At 45.2% G+C, this 20,716-nt stretch overlaps 1 protein-coding gene across 3 annotated transcripts in view; it reads left to right on the top strand.

Annotated features, from left to right (window-relative positions):
- LOC120027586 (zinc finger protein 438-like) overlaps positions 1 to 20,716 on the top strand; it is a 91,697-nt gene that overhangs the window by 61,243 nt on the left and 9,738 nt on the right. The window contains exons 2-5 of one of the 3 annotated variants that reach the window (XM_038972569.1): positions 791 to 909; positions 16,460 to 16,547; positions 16,879 to 17,149; positions 20,141 to 20,203. The gene's annotated coding sequence lies outside the window, so the exon portion shown is untranslated. Of the gene's footprint in view, positions 1 to 790; positions 910 to 16,459; positions 16,548 to 16,878; positions 20,204 to 20,716 lie in introns of all 3 variants that reach the window. The other 2 variants (XM_038972568.1, XM_038972567.1) reach the window with 2 other exon arrangements.

Here is a 20,716-nt window from a genome sequence, read left to right as displayed (position 1 = left end):
TAGTGTTCCTTTCCTATATACTGTGCATATGTTGCATATGGGTTGACTTAAGCATTTCTTTATGTGTTTAAAACTGCAGAAGAACAGAGGCATCATTCCCTTTTGTAGGCCCGCGGACCAAAAAAAAGTGTATGGATGTGGGTACACAGACCCACGAGCCACTGCGGCCCCTCATGAGTTCAATTTTTTTGTGGCCCACATCAAACTTCCCATCCCTGATCTAGAGCCATTTTTTCTATAAATATGTACTGAAAACACTGTTCTCTGTGTGTGTGTGTGTATGCGCACGTGTATATGTGCGTGTGTTACCGTTACTCTGAAACAATGGAGGTGTCAGGGTGAATTATCTCTCTTCTCTGGCTGAGTGCTTAGAGATGTACCCAGAGTTTTGCTGAGTTGCAGGTGAATGAGTTGTTTTTCTTCTTTTCCTTCCCTTGTCTTTTTTCCCCTCCCTTTCTTTTGCTTTTCACTCTTGAGGTTCTCCAACAAGGTTGTTGGAAGAGGATAAGGTGTGTTAAATGAATAATTTACACAGTAGAATGCTCTTGATTTATTTAATATAGAGCCTGACAGAGTGGCCAGGGGTACCCAACCACCCACCTGGCTGGTAGCCTGGTGTGTTAAACGAAACATTCCTTTGTCTAATGTTTGGGCAGAGCAGCAGGCGCTTGGCCGCGCGTCACCACAATCTGTGTGTCTAATGGATGCCTTAAAAATACTATCAGAAATAATGTGATTTTACAGTAGTATATTTAGTTAATTCAGCCTATATCTACTGTTTGTGTTCCAGGGGCCCGTGGAGAGGTTCAGGGAGAGGAGCAGACCTCTGGCACCGACCCTGGAAGAGAGGAGGGACCACCTCATAGAGAGAAGGGGCCACAACAGAAGGAGGACGGAACAATGCCATTGGTAATACATTTTTTTTAAACATTTTTCATTTATGCTGTGTGTTTGAGATAAGGCTGGACGATATGACAAAAATATAATATCACAATATTTTTTCACATTTTGGACTGTCTTTTATGTTGTTGAATAATAAAAGTTCTAAATTTGCTTTATGAGTAGTGTGTGACCATAGGGTGGAAACACATTCTAAGTGATTTCAATGGGTCTCTCTCCATTCTGATTGTTTTATACTGTTCAGTTAAAAAAAACTCCTAGGGGACCCTATAATCTTTGGCTACATATTGGTTTTCTCTTAGCCACTTCACCTATTCCTCTTTGATTTAAAAGATACTATTGCACAAACAACATGCTGATTTAGGGCTAAACCATCACTGGTACTAGGCTGTGCTACATTTAATGTGACTCAGTACATTTTATTAGCTAGCCAGCTAACTAGCGATTAGCATTTGAAAAATGTATTTAACCTTTTATTTAACTAGGCAAGTCAGTTAACAAATTCTTATTTACAATGACGGCCTAGGAACTGTGGGTTAACTGCCTTGTTCAGAGGTAGAACGACAGATTTTTAACTCAGGAATTCGATTTAGCAACTTTTCGGTTACTGGCCCAAAGCTCTAACCACTAGGCTACCTGCCTCCCCAGGTAGCGGCCCAACAGGACTAGCTGTTTGCAGATGTAAGAAACACAAACTAATAGTGTAATTGTAGAACGCTGGTGGATTTATATTAGGAAGCAAAGTCGAAACTGCATCGTAGTCATCAACATTGTTGCATGTGCTGCATTGACCATGCAGAGAATGAAAGCAAGTGTCTCATGGTCGAGCAACAATGAATGCGCTCCTTGAGTGACCGGGGCGGGGCTAGGTCTGTGTGGAAAGCAGCATGGAGCGAGAGAGCGGAGAGAGAGGACTCAAGTGGCAGAGTAAACTATATTTAACAAACCAAACATTCAAATACCGTTATAGAAGGTAAAGTAAAAACCCAAACCAGTCCGTGCATCAATACCGGTATATCGCAAAAAAACGGTATACCACCCAGCCCTAGTTTGAGATAGACCTGCGCAGGCTTGCACAGAATATTGTTATGTCATAGGAAATTGAAAGATTAAAAGCTTCTCTGTAAAGGGGGAGAAACTCCCAAAAGCCTGCCATACCTCGAATATCCAGGAATCAGAGATGACCGTTTCCTCTCCTCGCGTCTTATCATGTCCTGTTTACACAGACAGCCAGAGCAAAAGAGCGCCAAACGAACGTATCCACATCTCATCTCCTGTGTGTGATCCTCCTCTCCTCCTCCCAGGAGAGTCAAATCCCTCAACTATCATTGACCTCATTATAGAAATAGATAATCTAACTCCGCCATCACATCTTTTACCATCTCTCCCTTTTCCTCCATTTTCTCTTTTCATCAACTCTGTACTATAATAGCTGACAGGACTGAATGAGTTAAACCTGAATGGCCTCCTGTCCTGGCCATGACAGGTTGGGGGTCATGGAGGAAAGGACACAAGGAAAGGAAGCTATCTGCCTCGATTGAGACACTGCCACTGTGTTCCCTCTGCTTTATGCCTCCTCTTTCGAGGCCCATTAAAACTAGCTAGTGAGGGTAAGGTTGTGTCTGTCTGTGTGTGTGGTTAATTTAACAGCGTCACTGAAGGTAACTACAGTAATTACCCAGGGTTCCCTTTGATCCTGCCAGACAATGTTTCCCAGGTTCTAATGCCCATCAAAGACTCTGGAGCAGCTGCTCAATTTGTGCAGTAACCTTTTCTAACTCTGCTGAGACGAGAGAGAGACAGGTGGGCTTTCACCTTTCCCTCTCTATACCTCAGGAATGAGCACTACGTTTTTCAGTTCGGCGCTAACTAACCAGACCTGGGTTCAAGTGGTATTTGATTTATTTTCAAATACTTTACAGCATTTGATTGGAGTGCCTAGACGTGTGGGTTTTGCAGTTTTTGCACTATTCCATTGGTTCCATTGTGCCAGGTTAGCTCAAACAAGCACAGTTAGTCATTGAAGGATTGAAAATCAATTTTGAACCCAGTGTGTGTGCTTAGTCCCCACCTGTACTCCCTGTTCACCAATGACAGTGTGCCCATGCATAACTCCAACACCACCAGCTGATGACACGACGGTGGTAGGTCTGATCACCGACGACGACGAGACCTACAGGGAGGAGGTCAGAGATCTGGCTGTGTGGTGCCAGCACAACAAGGCTCAGAAAATTGCCAAAGACCCCAGCCACCCAAGCCATAGACTGTTCACTCTGATACCGCATGGCAAGAGGTACCGATGCACCAAGGCTGGGACCAAAAGGCACCGGAACAGCTTCTATCCCCAGGCAATAAGACTGCTAAACAGTTAATCAAATGACCACCCAGACTATTGCATTGACCCTTTTTTGCACAGACTCTACCCACACACTCACACACACTGACACGCCAACACACACATACACACGCACTACATACGCTCACAAACACATGCATATTGATGCCACACACAAACACACACGTACTTTCACACCACTTACATTGCTGCTACTCTGTTAATTATCTATCCTGATTGGCTAGTTGCTTTTACCGCTACCTACATCTACACATTACCTCAACTACCTCGTACCTCTGCACATTGACTCAGTGCTGGTACACTGTAAAAAAAAAAAAAAAAATACATGTCATTTGACAAACTTCACTAACATTTTACAGTAATTTCCTTTTTTTTCCGGAATAATTAACAAATTCTAGTAAAATTACAGTAATCATCTCTAATTCAAAAATCTTCCTGTAATTTTACAGTTAACCTTTTCATACGTGAGTTCCAAATATATCTAACGGTCACCCCAGTGTGAGTTGTTTTATGTACGCGATGTCAGAATGCACTGTTCGCAACAGGACAGTAAACGCAACAGGACAGTAAACACGTGCAGCCTGCTAATTACAGTTGAAGTCGGAAGTTTACATACACTTAGGTTGGAGTCATTAAAACTCGTTTTTCAACCACTCCACAAATTTCTTGTTAAAAAACGAGTCCTATATATCGACATCACCTGAAAGGCCGTTCAGCAAGGAAGAAGCCGCTGCTCCAAAACCTCCATTTAAAAAAAGCCAGACTACGGTTTGCAACTGCACATGGGGACAAAGATCGTACTTTTTGGAGAAATGTCCTCTGGTCTGATGAAACAAAATAGAACTGTTTGGCCATAATGACCATCGTTATGTTTGGAGGAAAAAGGGGGAGGCTTGCAAGCCGAAGAACACCATCCCAACCGTGAAGCACAAGGGTGGCAGCATCATGTTGTGGGGGTGCTTTGCTGCAGGAGGGACTGGTGCACTTCACAAAATAGATGGCTTCATGAGGCAGGAAAAGTATGTGGATATATTGAAGCAACATCTCAAGACATCAGTCAGGAAGTTGAAGCTTGGTCGCAAATGGGTCTTCCAAATGGACAATGACCCCAAGCATACTTCCAAAGTTGTAGCAAAATGGCTTAAGGACAACAAAGTCAAGGTATTGGAGTGGCCTTCACAAAGCCCTGACCTCAATCCTATAAAAAATGTGTTGGCAGAACTGAAAAAGCATGTGCGATCAAGGAGGCCTACAAACCTGACTCCGTTACACCAGCTCTGTCAGGAGGAATGGGCCAAAATTCACCCATCTTATTGTGGGAAGCTTGTGGAAGGCTACCCGAAACGTTTGCCCCAAGTTCAACAATTTAAAGGCAATGCTACCAACTACTAATTGAGTGCATGTAAACTTCTGAGCCACTGGGAATGTGATAAGTTTTTCTGCATTGACCCCTTTTTGCACTAACTCTTTTGAGTCATCACATACTTTTCTGTTACTGTTTATTATCTATCGTGTTGCCTAGTCACTTTATCCCTACTTAGATGTACATACAGTGCCTTTGGAAAGTACCCCTTGACTTTTTCCACATTTTGTTACTTTGCAGCCTTAGTGTAAAATGGATTAAATAAAAGAAAAATCCTCATCAATCTACACACAATACTCCATAATGACAAAGCGAAAACAGGTTTTTAGAAATGTTTGCTAAAAGTACATTTATTTACATAAATATTCAGATCCTTTGCTATGCGACTTGAAATTGTGCTCAGGTGCATCCTGTTTCCATTGCTCACCCTTGATGTTTCTGCAGCTTCTGTGGTAAATTCAATTGATTGGACATGATTTGGGAGCCACACATCTGTATATATAAGGTCCCACAGTTGACAGTGCATGTCAGAGCAAAAACCAAACAGTGAGGTCGAAGGAATTGTCCGTAGAGCTCCGAGACAGGATTGTGTCGAGGCAGAGATCTTGGGAAGGGTACCAAACAAATTCTTCAGCATTGAAGGTCCCCAAGAACACAGTGGCCTCCATCATTCTTAAATGGAAGAAATTTGGAACCACCAAGACTCTTCCTAGAGCTGGCCACCCAGCAATCAGGGGAGAAGGGCCTTGATCATGGAGGTGACCAAGATCCTATTTTTATACATTTGCAAAAATGTATAAAATAACTTTTTGCTTTGTCATTATGGGGTATCAATTTCATCAATTTTAGATTTAGGCTGTAACGTAACAAATTGTGGAAAAAGTCAAGGGGTCTGAATACTTTACGAAAGCACTATATACCTCAATTACCTCGTACCCCAGCACATCGTCTAGATACTGGTACCCCGGGTATATAGCCAAGTTATCGTTACTCATTGTGTATTTATTCTGTATTCTGTAATAAATTGTGTATTTATTTTTTTAATTCTGCATTATTTGGAAGGAGCCCGTAAGTAAGCATTTCACTCTTAATCCACACTTGTTGTTTACGAACCATGTGACAAATATTTTTTTTAAATTGAGCCACAAGACCCATTTTTATACTAGCATCAGGCTCTAAGTACTAATACTCCAGGCTACAGTACTTTTATGTAAATTAAGAGGGTGTTGCCTTGACCTGCTTTTAGAAACTTCATATCACCTCTTAGAGGAGAAGAACCTGTGGGACGATCTGCATATTCCTTTGATCTCCATCAACCAGGTCTCAGGGAACAGTCATCATTAAAGGAAAAAAGGATGGCCAGACAGACTGGGTGCCTCTTACGCTATCCCTTCTGCTACCTATACCTGACGCTGCTAGCACTACCACTCCCCCACCGTAAGATCGCCCTTCTCTGAAGCATGAAGCTGCCCTTCGCTTCAAACAGCTCCTTGAGGTGCGGTCAAAGCCACTCTGTCCTTCACCACCCAGTCCAGTGATCGAGGTGCACTGCCCTTGGATAGAGGGATTGTTTTCCTCCTCTTTCTTTCCTTTCTCCTCTCTGTTTATCTGTCTCTCCGTTCGTCACGTCCCTGAACCGGCTCACACAGACAGAGCTGTGTTTTATACACACACAGACAGAAAGAGAATTTCCCCACCTCTCTGACTGCGCCCCACGTTCTACCGTTTCGTCTGCTCTGTGTTTGCAGTACATGGTGCCTAAAAATTAGAAAGCCACACGATCCTTTCCTTCCTAGCGGAGGAGCCCCATTAAACGGGTTCTCCCATAGCACTGCGATGTTCTGTGTTGTCATTTAGGTGGGACTAGAGAAGCAGGTGTTTTCTTAGGCCCTATTCCCATTACAAGACATGAAGGAGAGTCTGAGGAGCGGGGTGGTGAAAGAGAATTCTCCTTTTCAATTCACATTACAGTACATCCTTGCCGTGTCTTTTATGGTGGCTGGCAACGTGCCATTCTTAGTCAGCAGCTCAAATTGACCGCAAATATCACAGTAGCCAGTAAGCACAAACTATTCAACAATGACAGAAACTTTTCTTTTAAAACGTGTTACACAATTGAATAATGCAACAATTCACAAGCATGTACTGTATGTGCTGACAATTAAAGGGTTTATTTTCTCGTCTGTAGGCTACATTCATTACATTTTAGCTTCAGTACAAAGCACAGAGTTGCTATATCAGCATGTTTTCAACATTAGCCTATCAAAAATGAACAATTAACCCTCTCATATGAATAGAAAAGTACAGTAGGCCTACCTTACAACATTACAACAAACCCGGCGTCATTTTTTATCAATATCATGCAAATCATGTGAGTTCACCGTGATCAACTGTTTTATATGGAAACCCACCCACCCACCCACCCCCTCCAAACAAAAATGCCTCATGATTTGTCAAAGTGGACAATTAGTCTGTGCTCAGTCTGATTACCACAGCTGCCGGTAGCCTAGAGAAGCCTATGCGCTCTGATCTCATCTGGACCAGTGGAAACATCATGTTTTTATAGCCTAAGCTATGTATTTGTAGCCTAAAATAGGCCAATTTATTTGTGTTCTGAGAAATTGTGATTGTGATCTAATGTGGTTTATACACTTTGGTTGCTTAGGCTACCTAGGCCTTTTTAATACACAATTATTGACTGGAATGAATCAATCAACACAATACTGATGACATACAGTACGAGTATCTTTTGAATTACTTTTAATTACAGATTAGAAGAAGAATTGGAAATGGAATTCACTAGACTTCTACCAAGTGGATTCAGATTCAGATCCACTTTATTATCCCACCAGGGGGAAATTAATTTGGTCATGTGCTTACAAAGACAGTACATAAAACATGACACAGAAACTACACAAAATAATTCATTCAGAGCGCTATAGCTATACATTTTAAAGTGAAAGCGCAATATGCTGTGTACTCGAAGGACCAACAGACAATCTATTATACAGCCTAATAGCTGTTGGAATTAAGAGTCCCCATATCTATCATAATCTACCCTTGTCCGGCTACTGCTGAAACTGAATTTTGAGTGAAGGGGATGAGCACTGTCCTGTGGTAATCAGACTGAGCACAGAACTTTGAACTTCTGGCGCCGACAGAGATGGCCGCCTCGCTTCGCGTTCCTAGGAAACTATGCAGTATTTCGTTTTTTTATGTATTATTTCTTACATTGTTACCCCAGGTAATCTTAGGTTTTATTACATACAGTCAGGAGGAACTATTGGATATAAGAGCAACGTCAACTCACCAACATTACGACCAGGAATACGACTTTCCCGAAGCGGATCCTCTGTTTGGTCCACCACCCAGGACAATGGATCAGATCCCAGCCGGCGATCCCAAACAACGACGCCGTAGAAGAAGGGGCAGACGGAGCGGTCTTCTGGTCAGGCTCCGTAGACGGGCACATCGTGCACCGCTCCCGAGCAAACTACTCGCCAATGTCCAGTCTCTTGACAACAAGGTAGACGAAATCCGAGCAAGGGTAGCATTCCAGAGAGACATCCGAGACTGTAACGTTCTTTGTTTCACGGAAACATGGCTCACTCGAGACACGCTATCTGAGTCGGTACAGCCACCTGGTTTCTTCACGCATTGCGCCGACAGAAACAAGCATCTCTCTGGTAAGAAGAAGGGCGGGGGTGTATGCCTTATGATTAACGAGACGTGGTGTGATCATAACAACATACAGGAACTCAAGTCCTTTTGTTCACCTGACTTAGAATTCCTCACAATCAAATGCCGACCGCATTATCTACCAAGAGAATTCTCTTCGATCATAATCACAGTCGTGTATATTCCTCCCCAAGCAAACTGGAAACCACATATCCTGAGGCTGCATTTATTGTAGCCGGGGATTTTAACAAGGCTAATCTGAAAACAAGGCTCCCTAAATTCTATCAGCATATCGATTGTCCTACCAGGTCTGGCAAAACCCTAGACCACTGTTATTCTAACTTCCACGACGTGTATATAAGGCCCTCCCCCGCCCTCCCTTCGGAAAAGCTGACCACGACTCCATTTTGTTGCTCCCAGCCTATAGACAGAAACTAAAACAGGAAGCTCCCGTGCTCAGGTCTGTTCAACGCTGGTCCGACCAATCGGATTCCACGCTTCAAGATTGCTTCGCTCACGTGGCCTGGGATATGTCCCGTATTGCGGCGAACAACAACATTGACTAATAGGCTGATTCGGTGTGCGAGTTTATTAACAAGTGCATCGGTGATGTTGTACCCACAGCGCCTATTAAAACATTCCCCAACCAGAAACCGTGGATTGATGGCAGCATTCGCGCAAAACTGAACGCGCAAACCACTGCTTTTAATCAGGGCAAGGTGACCGGAAACATGACCGAATACAAACAGTGTAGCTATTCCCTCCGCAAGGCAATCAAACAAGCTAAGCGTCAGTACAGAGACAAAGTGGAGTCTCAATTCAACGGCTCAGACACGAGAGGTATGTGGCAGGGTCTACAGTCAGTCACGGACTGCAAAAGAAAAACCAGCCCCGTCGCGGATCACGATGCCTTGCTCCCAGACAGACTAAACAACTTTTTGCTCGCTTTGAGGACAATACAGTGCCACTGACACGGCACGCTACCAAAACCTGCGGGCTCTCCTTCACTGTAGCCAGCGTGAGTAAAACATTTAAACGTGTTCACCCTCGCAAGGCTGCAGGCCTAGACGGCATCCCCGGCCGCGTCCTCATAGCATGCGCAGACCAGCTGGCTGGTGTGTTTACAGACATATTCAATCAATCCTTATCCCATTCTGCTGTCCCCACATGCTTCAAGAGGGCCACCATTGTTCCTGTTCCCAAAAAAGCTAAGGTAACTGAGCTAAATGACTACTGCCCTGTAGCACTCACTTCCGTCATCATGAAGTGCTTTGAGAGACTAGTCAAGGACCATATCACCTCCACCCTACCTGACACCCTAGACCCACTCCAATTTGCTTACCGCCCCAATAGGTCCACAGACGACGCAATCGCCATCACACTGCACACTGTCCTAACCCATCTGGACAAGAGGAATACCTATGTAAGAATGCTGTTCATCGATTACAGCTCAGCATTTAACACCATAGTACCCTCCAAACTCGTCATTAAGCTCTAGACCCTAGGTCTCGACCCCGCCCTGTGCAACTGGGTCCTGGACTTCCTGACGGGCCGCCCCCAGGTGGTGAGGGTAGGTAACAACATCTCCACCCCGCTGATCCTCAACACTGGGTCCCCACAAGGGTGCGTTCTCAGCCCTCTCCTGTACTCCCTGTTCACCCACGACTGCGTGGCCATGCACGCCTCCAACTCAATCATCAAGTTTGCAGACGAGACTACAGTGGTAGGCTTGATTACCAACAACGACGAGACGGCCTACTGGGAGGAGGTGAGGGCCCTCGGAGTGTGGTGTCAGGAAAATAACCTCACACTCAATGTCAATAAAACAAAGGAGATGATCGTGGACTTCAGTAAACAGCAGAGGGAGCAGCCCCCTATCTACATTGACGGGACAGTAGTGGAGAGGGTAGAGCGTTTTAAGTTCCTCGGTGTACACATCACGGACTAACTGAAATGGTCCACCCACACAGACAGCGTGGTGAAGAAGGCGCAGCAGCGCCTCTTCAACCTCAGGAGGCTGAAGAAATGCAGCTTGTCACCAAAAACACTCACAAACTTTTACAGATGCACAATCGAGAGCATCCTGTCGGGTTGTATCACTGCCTGGTACGGCAGCTGCTCCGCCCATAACCGGAAGGCTCTCCAGAGGGTATTGAGGTCTGCACAACGCATCACCGGGTGCAAACTACCTGCCCTCCAGGACACCTACACCACCCGATGTCACAGGAAGGCCAAAAAGATCATCAAGGACAACAACCACCCGAGCCACTGCCAGTTCACCCCGCTATCATCCAGAAGGCGAGGTCAGTACAGGTGCATCAAAGCGGGGACCGAGAGACTGAAAAACAGCTTCTATCTCAAGGCCATCAGACTGTTAAACAGCCATCACTAACATTGAGTGGCAGCTGCCAACATACTGACTCAACTCCAGCCGCTTTAATAATGGAAAAATGTATGTAATCAATTTATCACTAGCCACTTTATATTATATAATGTTTACTTACCCTACATTACTCATCTCAAATGTATATACTGTACGCTATACCATTTACTGCATCTTGCCATCTTGATGTAATGTATCACTAGCCACTTTAAACAATGCCACTTCATATAATGTTTTCATACCCTACATTACTCATCTCATATGTACAGTGGGGAGAACAAGTATTTGATACACTGCCCATTGTGCAGGTTTTCCTACTTACAAAGCATGTAGAGGTCTGTCATTTTTATCATAGGTACATATCAACTGTGAGAGACGGAATCTAAAACAAAAATCCAGAAAATCACATTGTATGATTTTTAAGTAATTAATTTGCATTTTATTGCATGACATAAGTATTTGATACACAAGTGTAAAGGAATGAATACGAATATGTACATAAAAATATATAAATGAGTGATGGCCGAACGGCACAGGCAAGATGCAGTAGATGGTATAGAGTACAGTATATACAGTGGGGAGAACAAGTATTTGATACACTGCCGATTTAGCAGGTGTTCCTACTTACAAAGCATGTAGAGGTCTGTAATTTTTATCATAGGTACACTTCAACTGTGAACTTCAACTAAAATCCAGAAAATCACATTGTATGATTTTTAAGTAATTCATTTGCATTTTATTGCATGACATAAGTATTTGATCACCTACCAACCAGTAAGAATTCCGGCTCTCACAGACCTGTTAGTTTTTCTTTAAGAAGCCCTCCTGTTCTCCACTCATTACCTGTATTAACTGCACCTGTTTGAACTCCTTACCTGTATAAAGGACACCTGTCCACACACTCAATCGAACAGACTCCAACCTCTTCACAATGGCCAAGACCAGAGAGCTGTGTAAGGACATCAGGGATAAAATTGTAGACCTGCACAAGGCTGGGATGGGCTACAGGACAATAGGCAAGCAGCTTGGTGAGAAGGCAACAACTGTTGGCGCAATTATTAGAAAATGGAAGAAGTTCAAGATGACGGTCAATCACCCTCGGTCTGGGGCTCCATGCAAGATCTCACCTCGTGGGGCATCAATGATCATGAGGAAGGTGAGGGATCAGCCCAGAACTACATGGCAGGACCTGGTCAATGACCTGAAGAGAGCTGGGACCACAGTCTCAAAGAAAACATTAGTAACACACTACTCCGTCATGGATTAAAATCCTGCAGCGCACGCAAGGTCCCCCTGCTCAAGCCAGCGCATGTCCAGGCCCGTCTGAAGTTTGCCAATGACCATCTGGATGATCCAGAGGAGGAATGGGAGAAGGTCATATGGTCTGATGAGACAAAAATAGAGCTTTTTGGTCTAAACTCCACTCGCCGTGTTTGGAGGAAGAAGGATGAGTACAACCCCAAGAACACCATCCCAACCGTGAAGCATGGAGGTGGAAACATCATTCTTTGGGGATGCTTTTCTGCAAAGGGGACAGGACGACTGCACCGTATTGAGGGGAGGATGGATGGGGCCATGTATCGCGAGATCTTGGCCAACAACCTTCCCTCAGTAAGAGCATTGAAGATGGGTCGTGGCTGGGACTTCCAGCATGACAACGACCCGAAACACACAGCCAGGGCAACTAAGGAGTGGCTCCGTAAGAAGCATCTCAAGGTCCTGGAGTGGCCTAGCCATTCCATTTGTGGCCTGCTGGAGGTCATTTTGCAGGGCTCTGGCAGTGCACCTCCTTGCACAAAGGCGGAGGTAGCGGTCCTGCTGCTGGGTTGTTGCCCTCCTACGGCCTCCTCCACGTCTCCTGATGTACTGGCCTGTCTCCTGGTAGCGCCTCCATGCTCTGGACACTACGCTGACAGACACAGCAAACCTTTTTGCCACAGCTCGCATTGATGTGCCATCCTGGATGAACTGCACTACCTGAGCCACTTGTGTGGGTTGTAGACTCCGTCTCATGCTACCACTAGAGTGAGAGCACCGCCAGCATTCAAAAGTGACCAAAACATCAGCCAGGAAGCATAGGAACTGAGAAGTGGTCTGTGATCACCACCTGCAGAATCACTCCTTTTTTGGGGGTGTCTTGCTAATTGCCTATAATTTCCACCTTTTGTCTATTCCATTTGCACAACAGCATGTGACATTTATTGTCAATCAGTGTTGCTTCCTAAGTGGACAGTTTGATTTCACAGAAGTGTGATTGACTTGGAGTTACATTGTGTTGTTTAAGTGTTCCCTTTATTTTTTTGAGCAGTGTACATAGACTTGGCATCACTGGCCACTTTAATAATGTTTAAATAATGTTTACATACTGCTTTACTCATCTCATATGTATATACTCTAATCTGCTGTATTTTTGTCAATGCCACTCCTACATTGCTCAATCTAATATTTATATATTTCTTAATTCCATTATTTTACTTTTAGATTTGTGTGTATTGTTGTGAATTGTTAGATATTACTGCACTGTTGGAGCTAGGAACACAAGCATTTTGCTACACCTGCAATAACATCCGCTAAATATGTGTATGTGACCAGTAAAACTAGATTTGATTTGAAATGGCACCCTATTCCCTAGTGCACAACTTTTGACCAGCGAAATGAAAGGGCAGGTAAAGGTTTAGTGTGGAACATAGTAAGATGACGAACACACACTTCCTTCTCCGTAACTCTCTGGGAATGTCTCATCCAAAAGGGTATGTCCCAAAATAGCACCCTATTTCCTTTACAGTGCACTAATTTTGACCAGGGACCATAGGGCTCTGACCATAGGGCTCTGACCAGGGACTAGTGCCCTATAGAGTATGGAAATAGGGTGTCATTTGGGACACACCCAGAGAGCTGAGACAGAAGCGCATGTGACCGTGTAGTGTTCCTATCTGACCTCTAACCCAGAGGTGACAGTGACATCACCTAGGCCTGGTGACAGACAGGGCCAAATATGTCTGTAGACTTCCGTAGAGTGATCATTCTGAAGGAGCCACCGTGGACAGAGAGGTATTCATTTCCTGTGTTGAAGAGAAAGGAGAGAAAGGCAGGATGCTGTAAACCAGCCAATCACCTTTGACCTGGCGTTGCTGTTGACGAGGCTGTGAGTGTGTATGTCATTTCCATAACACTACCAGGTTTCTGTCACAGCTACACACGCGCTCGCTCCCACACACACAGCTTTGTGTGTGTGTGTAGCTGTGGCAGAACCCTGGTAGTGTTATGGAAATGACATGCACACTCACAGCCTCGTCAACAGCTACGCCAGGTCAAAGGTGATTGGCTGGTTTACAGCATTGTGCCTTTCTCCTCCACTCTGTTCAACACAGGAAAGCTCTGTCCACGGTGGCTCCTTCCGACAGAATTATCACTCTACGGAAGTCTACAGCCATATTTGGCCTGAGAATGTTTCGGCAGAAACTGATCCGATTTTATCACAAAGTAGCCAGAATATCCCGTCTTTACTACTGTAACAATTAAAGGTAGGCTCAGCGATATGACTTAGATGCAGAAAGAAAACGGCATAGAGGATCAATTCCTGCAACAACTAAGAGCGTTAAAGCGGAAGGCTCAACTTCTCCGCTGTTTTGGTCCCCTGGCTACCACGCTGTAACAGAGTGATGCAAACCAATGCACATGCGCAGATACTGTGTGTGACTGTGTGAGAGCGAAGTCTTGCATCTCGCTCATCCCAATATCTGCGGTGCTTCTCGCGGTAATGTCATTTAGGTGAATCTACATTTAAGCAAGATTTTGCTTAATTAACAAATTAGCTGAATGGAATCCTTGCTAGTTTTTTGGGGGGAAATCTGAACGCTGACAAACACACAAACAAACACTATTTTTTTCCCTTTGAGACGGCTATTGATTGATCCATATCCCTATTTAGAGCCAAGCGGCTAGATCGTAATTGGAATTGATTTCTTTCATTGATCTGTTCAGGACAGGTGCCAGCTAACGTCATACGGTGGTGTGCTTCTGTTCCTGTGTGTCCACTCTGCGTGGCGCTGAATACCATGGGCTTGCGTCCCAAATGGCACCCTATTTCATATGTGGTGCACTACTTTTGATGCAAAGTATATTGAAAGCAGCTGCTTCCACACAGGTGTGGTTCCTGAGTTAAGGAGGAAATTAACATCCCATCCCATAGGTAGCGTCGTGTATAAAAAGGCGCAGTTGCCCATTATTTTGGCTACCATGTCTAGAAGAAATCATCAAATACGACACTTTATGTTGGTGTTTCCTTTATTTGGGCAGTTACCTGTATGTGTACTGTATATAGGGAATAGGGTGCCATTTGGGACACTCGGTATGTTCTGCCCTCCCCCACTGCACTACACCTCTGTGTCTGTCTTGTAAGAGTTGAAGCTGAAGAACTCCGTCCTCCTTTCTTCCTCCCCATGCGGTCGCTACCTCCTTGTCCCTCCCTCCCCATGCGGTCGCTACCTCCTTGTCCCTCCCTCCCTCCCTCCCTCCATCTGCTCTGGGATAAAACAAGTAGTTCTGCAAACGCTGATTTTAATTTCCCCCCTGACCGACCCTGCGCTCCTCAGAGAGACAGCAGAGATCCTGCTCGACACACAGACACACCTCCACGTCCTGGACGAATCCCTAACCTCCACAGGAGAAATTAGTGTTTAGTACGCATGTAGGAAAAAGCAATCGAGCATAGATGCATCTTGAGTGCACTCACGACACAAACAAATATGGAATTATCTGATTCCTTCCCGCTTGGTGGATACGTAGAATGCAGCTCTGTGTTTTGATATTGAAATGGCATGTGCTGTCAGATCGTTTTTAGTGTAGATAATTCCCGATACCTAGTGTACACACTCATACTAAATACCACACAGGTCCTAATATAATTGAGGCTCTGGTACCACAGACACTCAGAGAGCTTTAGCTGTGAGGTGTTGTAGAGGAGAGTACCGTGATTATGGAAAGGTGGCTGGGAACATGCTTGCTGGACATGCCCCCCCCCCCCCCCCCCCCCCGCATCCTGCCCTTATCTAGCAGAGATCCAGAGCTTTCATCCTGGCTAAGACCTGGGGGAGGTTGGCCTGGCCTCCACTGGGCCGGCTGCTGCTGTTGTTGCCCCCCCCCTTCCCTCTCCCCCTGACCCTCCATTCCAGACCCCCCTCTGTCCTCCACCCGTCCTCCTCCAGCCTGTGTCTACGTCCCAACTGGCATCCTATTCCCTATATAGTGCACTACTTTTGACCAGACAATAGTAGTGCACTATGTATGGAATAAGGTGGCACTTGGGATGCAGCTCTTATCTTTCAGCCCCAGATGAGCACTCTCACCTACAGGCGGGATTACATGTCTCTCACCAGGCCTGTCTCTTTGTGTGGTTGCTGTACGGCTCTCTCCCTGTAAGTCCTCCTGCTGTTTGAAGGTTCTGTTTGTTCTAGCTCTGCGTGAAGCACCAGGTTTTCTTGATAGATTTTTTTTTTTTTAACTACGAAAAGAAGAAGAGAATCAAGAGAAGCCTCCTCTCTCTTTGTTCCACTGACTGAGACAAGACCAGCACTGCTCCATCTGCTTCATCTAATCTTATTCATTGTGATCTAAAAGGAAATGCTGATCCTAAGTCAGCACTCCTACTCTGAGACGCTCCATACACACTACCCCTATTTATCGGTTGTCTTGTGGAAGTGGATGAAGATAGAATTAACACAATTCAGTTAATTTCATTCTCTGTAATTTCTTGTACTGTTTGTTCTTGTTTATTCAGGACATCTGCCTTGGGACAGAGCCATGACCAGTCTGGAGCCAGACAGAAGACTGGACTCCACACTCTGACTGAAACCTTCAAGCACAAAGTAAGTAGGGCCAAAACCATAATATGATCAAGGGCCAAAACAGTGGAGAGAGCGAGAGGAAGTGCATGCTCCTAGACCACAACATTGTGCTTGATATGCCCGTTCTTAACTGGGTTGTCATTACAACAAATTATAGGCCTATGTTCCCACATGTCAACCAATCAGGGAGACATCAGATCAGCGGCCGGTCTGTGTATTGTTTGGGCGACTGGCTGCTCTCCCTGTCTGGCTGTGTCTCCGACGACACCCTATTCCCTATATATTGCAAAACTTTTGACCAGGGCTCATTTGGAGCTCATTGGGGACTCAGCCTCTGTCTATCTGTCTGCAGCACAACCATGCTTACATGACCAATTGACCGCTGGGCCTTATCCATCCACCATCCATCTGATCCATCCGGCCTCCTCAGCACATTCCATTCCACGCGGATGGATACGTCAAGTGAACCGGTCCGACTAGAGCACTGCCTTGGCCCTACCGTAACCCTGGCGACCTGGCTGTTAACATAAACACCAGGCCTGACCTTTCACCTCTCAGCCTTACCTACTTATCTGGGTAACCCTGGGAAGGTCTGGCCCGGACGACATAGCCACGGTTTCCTGGTATTTCTGTCTCGCTTTCTGTTTATCTGTCTGTCTCTCTCACTCTTTATATATTCTTCTACTGCCAGGGAAGCCCTGTCCATCTGTCCTCAGCCCATCCCTGACCCCTGAACCCTGGTAGATTTTGAAGCCTTGCACTAGATTAAGTGTCTCCATTTGTGACCTCATGTTCCCTTTGAGACTTGGGTAGAGACGTCTCTACAGGGAAAGACAAGGAATATGATGCTGATGTAGAAAGCTTGTTAAATACAAAAGTAGTATATTGAGGTTAATTCATACAGTATAAACACATTATCAGATACAAATAAATGGATTGCTGGCAAATTTGTTTTATGTTAAGAGCCCCTGCTCATACTCATGTTGCTAACCTGCCCTGTATTAACATTGATCTCATCCTTGTATGTGTGCTCACGTAATCAAAATGCCCTCCAAAGGAATGACAACAGCAGAAACAACAACAACGAAGCTGTCTGATATGAGTCCATGTTGGGAGGAGCAGTCAGAAATCTGTGGGGTGGGATTCATGTTGGTAAAACTCCTCCTGCTTTCTCGCTCCAGTTAATCCCACCAGCTTGCCTCTGGGCCCGACCCCGTGTTTATGTCTGCTGCTGCTCAATGCTGTGCTCATGTCATTATCATCCGACGCAGGTGTGCAGGGGAGACCCACCTAATGCACTACTATATCACCACCCCCTAATTCACAATACACTACCCCCGATTCACCACTACACCACCCCCTAATTCACAATACACTACCCCCAATTCACCACTACACCACCATACTAATACCCCATACCATGAACTGAGAGAGAGGACGATTTGTTACAGGGGTTTACTTCCTATTCACTATCTTTCTCTCTCTCTCCCTCTGTTTTTCTCCTTTTTTTCCATTTCTTTCTTGCTTGCTCTCTCTTTCTTTCTCATCATCATCTGCGTCGCTATAAAGTGATTGACACTGGGGACCTCAACAGTGAGGCCCCTCCCCCCAGGGCAGGTCGACATGTAGCTAATGGGGGGAGGAGGGAGGGTTTTTGGCATCCTCATTCTGCAGATAGGGACGCACACTGAGGAGAATCCCTATACGAGAGAGAGAGGGAAACAGAAGGAGAGAGAGGGGGGCCTGAAGAAAGGCAGAGGAGGAGAAGAAATGAGGGAGAGATACATGATGGACAGAAGAGAGAGGTAGTTATTGAGGGGGGCGAGGAACAGGGTGCAAGCAAGACATAGAAGGCAGAGGGGAGAGATGGAAGGAGGCAGTTCTTGTATTTAGATTTGGATCTTGAATTTGTGGTTTAAACACACACTGACTGGACAACAGGATGTAGCTAGCCTGAGGCTATAGTCTTCATCAACACCACTCCAGTCCTCCTGTCTGTCTGTCCCACCAGTGTACTTCCTGTGGCAGCCCTGGGCCTGGTCTGGAAGGTCATCTGATGGGTTTTCTTAAAGCAGCACACACATCCTCTGGAGACTAGGGCTGTGTCTCAAATGGCACCCTATTCCTTATATAGTGCACTACTTTTGACTAGGGTCCATAGCACTGAGGTACAAAAGAACTGGCGACTGCGTCCAAGATGTCCGACCGTTGAATCTACTCGCGTTTGCATACGCCGATTTCATGCACCGTCTATATCCGGGTTGCATCCGGTTTACACGGCCCGACTTCACTTGCGCACTAGCACTCAGTGCACACAGGGAGCAGCGACGACGTCGTCACGCCATCCAAAAACATGGTAGACATTGGATGAATTTAAAATGTTATCTTCGGCTGTGAGTGATGGGGGGGAAATTGTCCTCAGCGACAATTCTTTGAATAATTCAATGGATGTTTTGTGCACAAAGATGATGACTAAAGTGTCTTATTAGGAATTTTCTAATTTGACTTCTCCATGTGGCCGTCTATGGAAATAGTCTTTCTGGACCGGGCGTCAGTTAAACTGCAGTACCGAAGCAAGACTGTAGAAGCGGTCGAAACCGTGCTTCTAGACCAGAACCCTGGCCCCTTGGTCCATAGGACTCTGGTCAAAAGTAGTGCACTATATAGGGTGTCATTTGGCACGCACTCTAGGAGCGTAGCTGCAGCTACTCCTCAGTTATAACACAGCAGCTGAAGTGGTGTAACACTGCTATCAATTCTGATCAACTCAGAATACTGAACAGTTAGTGTCTACTCATTTTATTCTCCCTCATTCTCCATTCCATCTCATCGTTGTCTTTGGGTCGCAAGACTGAGTGAGAACAATCTTTCCTGTGAGAAGTCATCAGTCTGATTCAAGCAGACAGCAGGCCCACACGCTGCCTGTGGTTGGTTGCTCTGCTTCGTCTCGGCAGCATAGCTTTCATAGTTCTATAAGGAGTTTTCGGGAGGGAAGGTGTGAGGCCCCACTCTCCTTTCTGTGGGGGGTAGGCTTGGTGTCAACAGACATCTTTGCTTTGTGCCAAACTGAGGGAGAGGGAATGGGGGAAAGTAAAGGGGTGAGTCTATATCGTGCCCCCCTTTATACACTCCCTCCCTTTATTCCCTTTCTTTCTCTTGGGGTTCAACTGTAAACTCAGAGTTGATGGGAGGAAGGTTAGCCTGCCACTGTCAAAATCACTCTCACACGAACACACACACACAGACACCATTTGTACCCCCTTCATGTCCTGGGAGCATCCTTGATATCCCACCGCACTACTCTACTGAACGCCCGGCCCAACAGCCAAACTCACAGTTGAATTGGAATCGACTATCCAAACAGAGAGGGAATATTTTCAGTTGCATGGAGTTAAGGTGCTGTGTGGACACTGTATACATATTCTGCTCTCACTCAGAAACACTTCCAGGTGTTGAACAATGTGCTTTTGACTCTTTTTTTCTTGTTTCCCTCTTTTGAAATGAAAGCAACCTTTGGTTCAGCCCATGTCCTTTGAAAGTGGATAGAATGGTTGGGTGTAGGTTACGTGAGAGAAATGATACTGTGAAATGTTTCCCTTTTTATTTAAATCTAGAGCCTGGTGGTTAATCTGAATGTGGCTGGTATGTTGCACAGAACTTGGACACATTAACCCACGGTAAGGCTGGTATTGAAAGTTGGATACATTTTCTGGGGGAAATTCAACTCCTGTCAAAATCATTAGTTTACAATCACGTCCAGTCGAAACATTCCGCTGTAGATCTTTTTTTTTAAGCAGGTATGTGGATATTTGTTTTACTGAAATGGAACTACAGTACAGATGTCAAAAACCTCAGATAAAGTTCATTCACCTTTTATTAAATAGTATTAACCATTTACCTGGACACCACTTAAAGCTTGTTCAACCCTTTCTTGGGATTTTTATCTTCGACGTCCAGAATTACAAGCCTACTTTAAAATCATAATCCCTGGTGTTGTACTGTGAAATATCATTACCCAGTATGGGACATTAGCGTCTGAGAATGGGGGGCTTTGTCAGTAAGGCTGTTTTAGCCCCACAGCCAGGCCTTACTAATGCTGGTCAGGAGAGAATGAGGAGTGAATATCACACACACACACACACACACACACACACACACACACACAGAGTAACCCCTCTTAATGTGGTGGT

Source organism: Salvelinus namaycush, chromosome 33, assembly GCF_016432855.1.
Source record: "Salvelinus namaycush isolate Seneca chromosome 33, SaNama_1.0, whole genome shotgun sequence".
NCBI lineage: Eukaryota > Metazoa > Chordata > Actinopteri > Salmoniformes > Salmonidae > Salvelinus > Salvelinus namaycush.
This window is presented reverse-complemented; position numbering and strand designations above follow the sequence as displayed.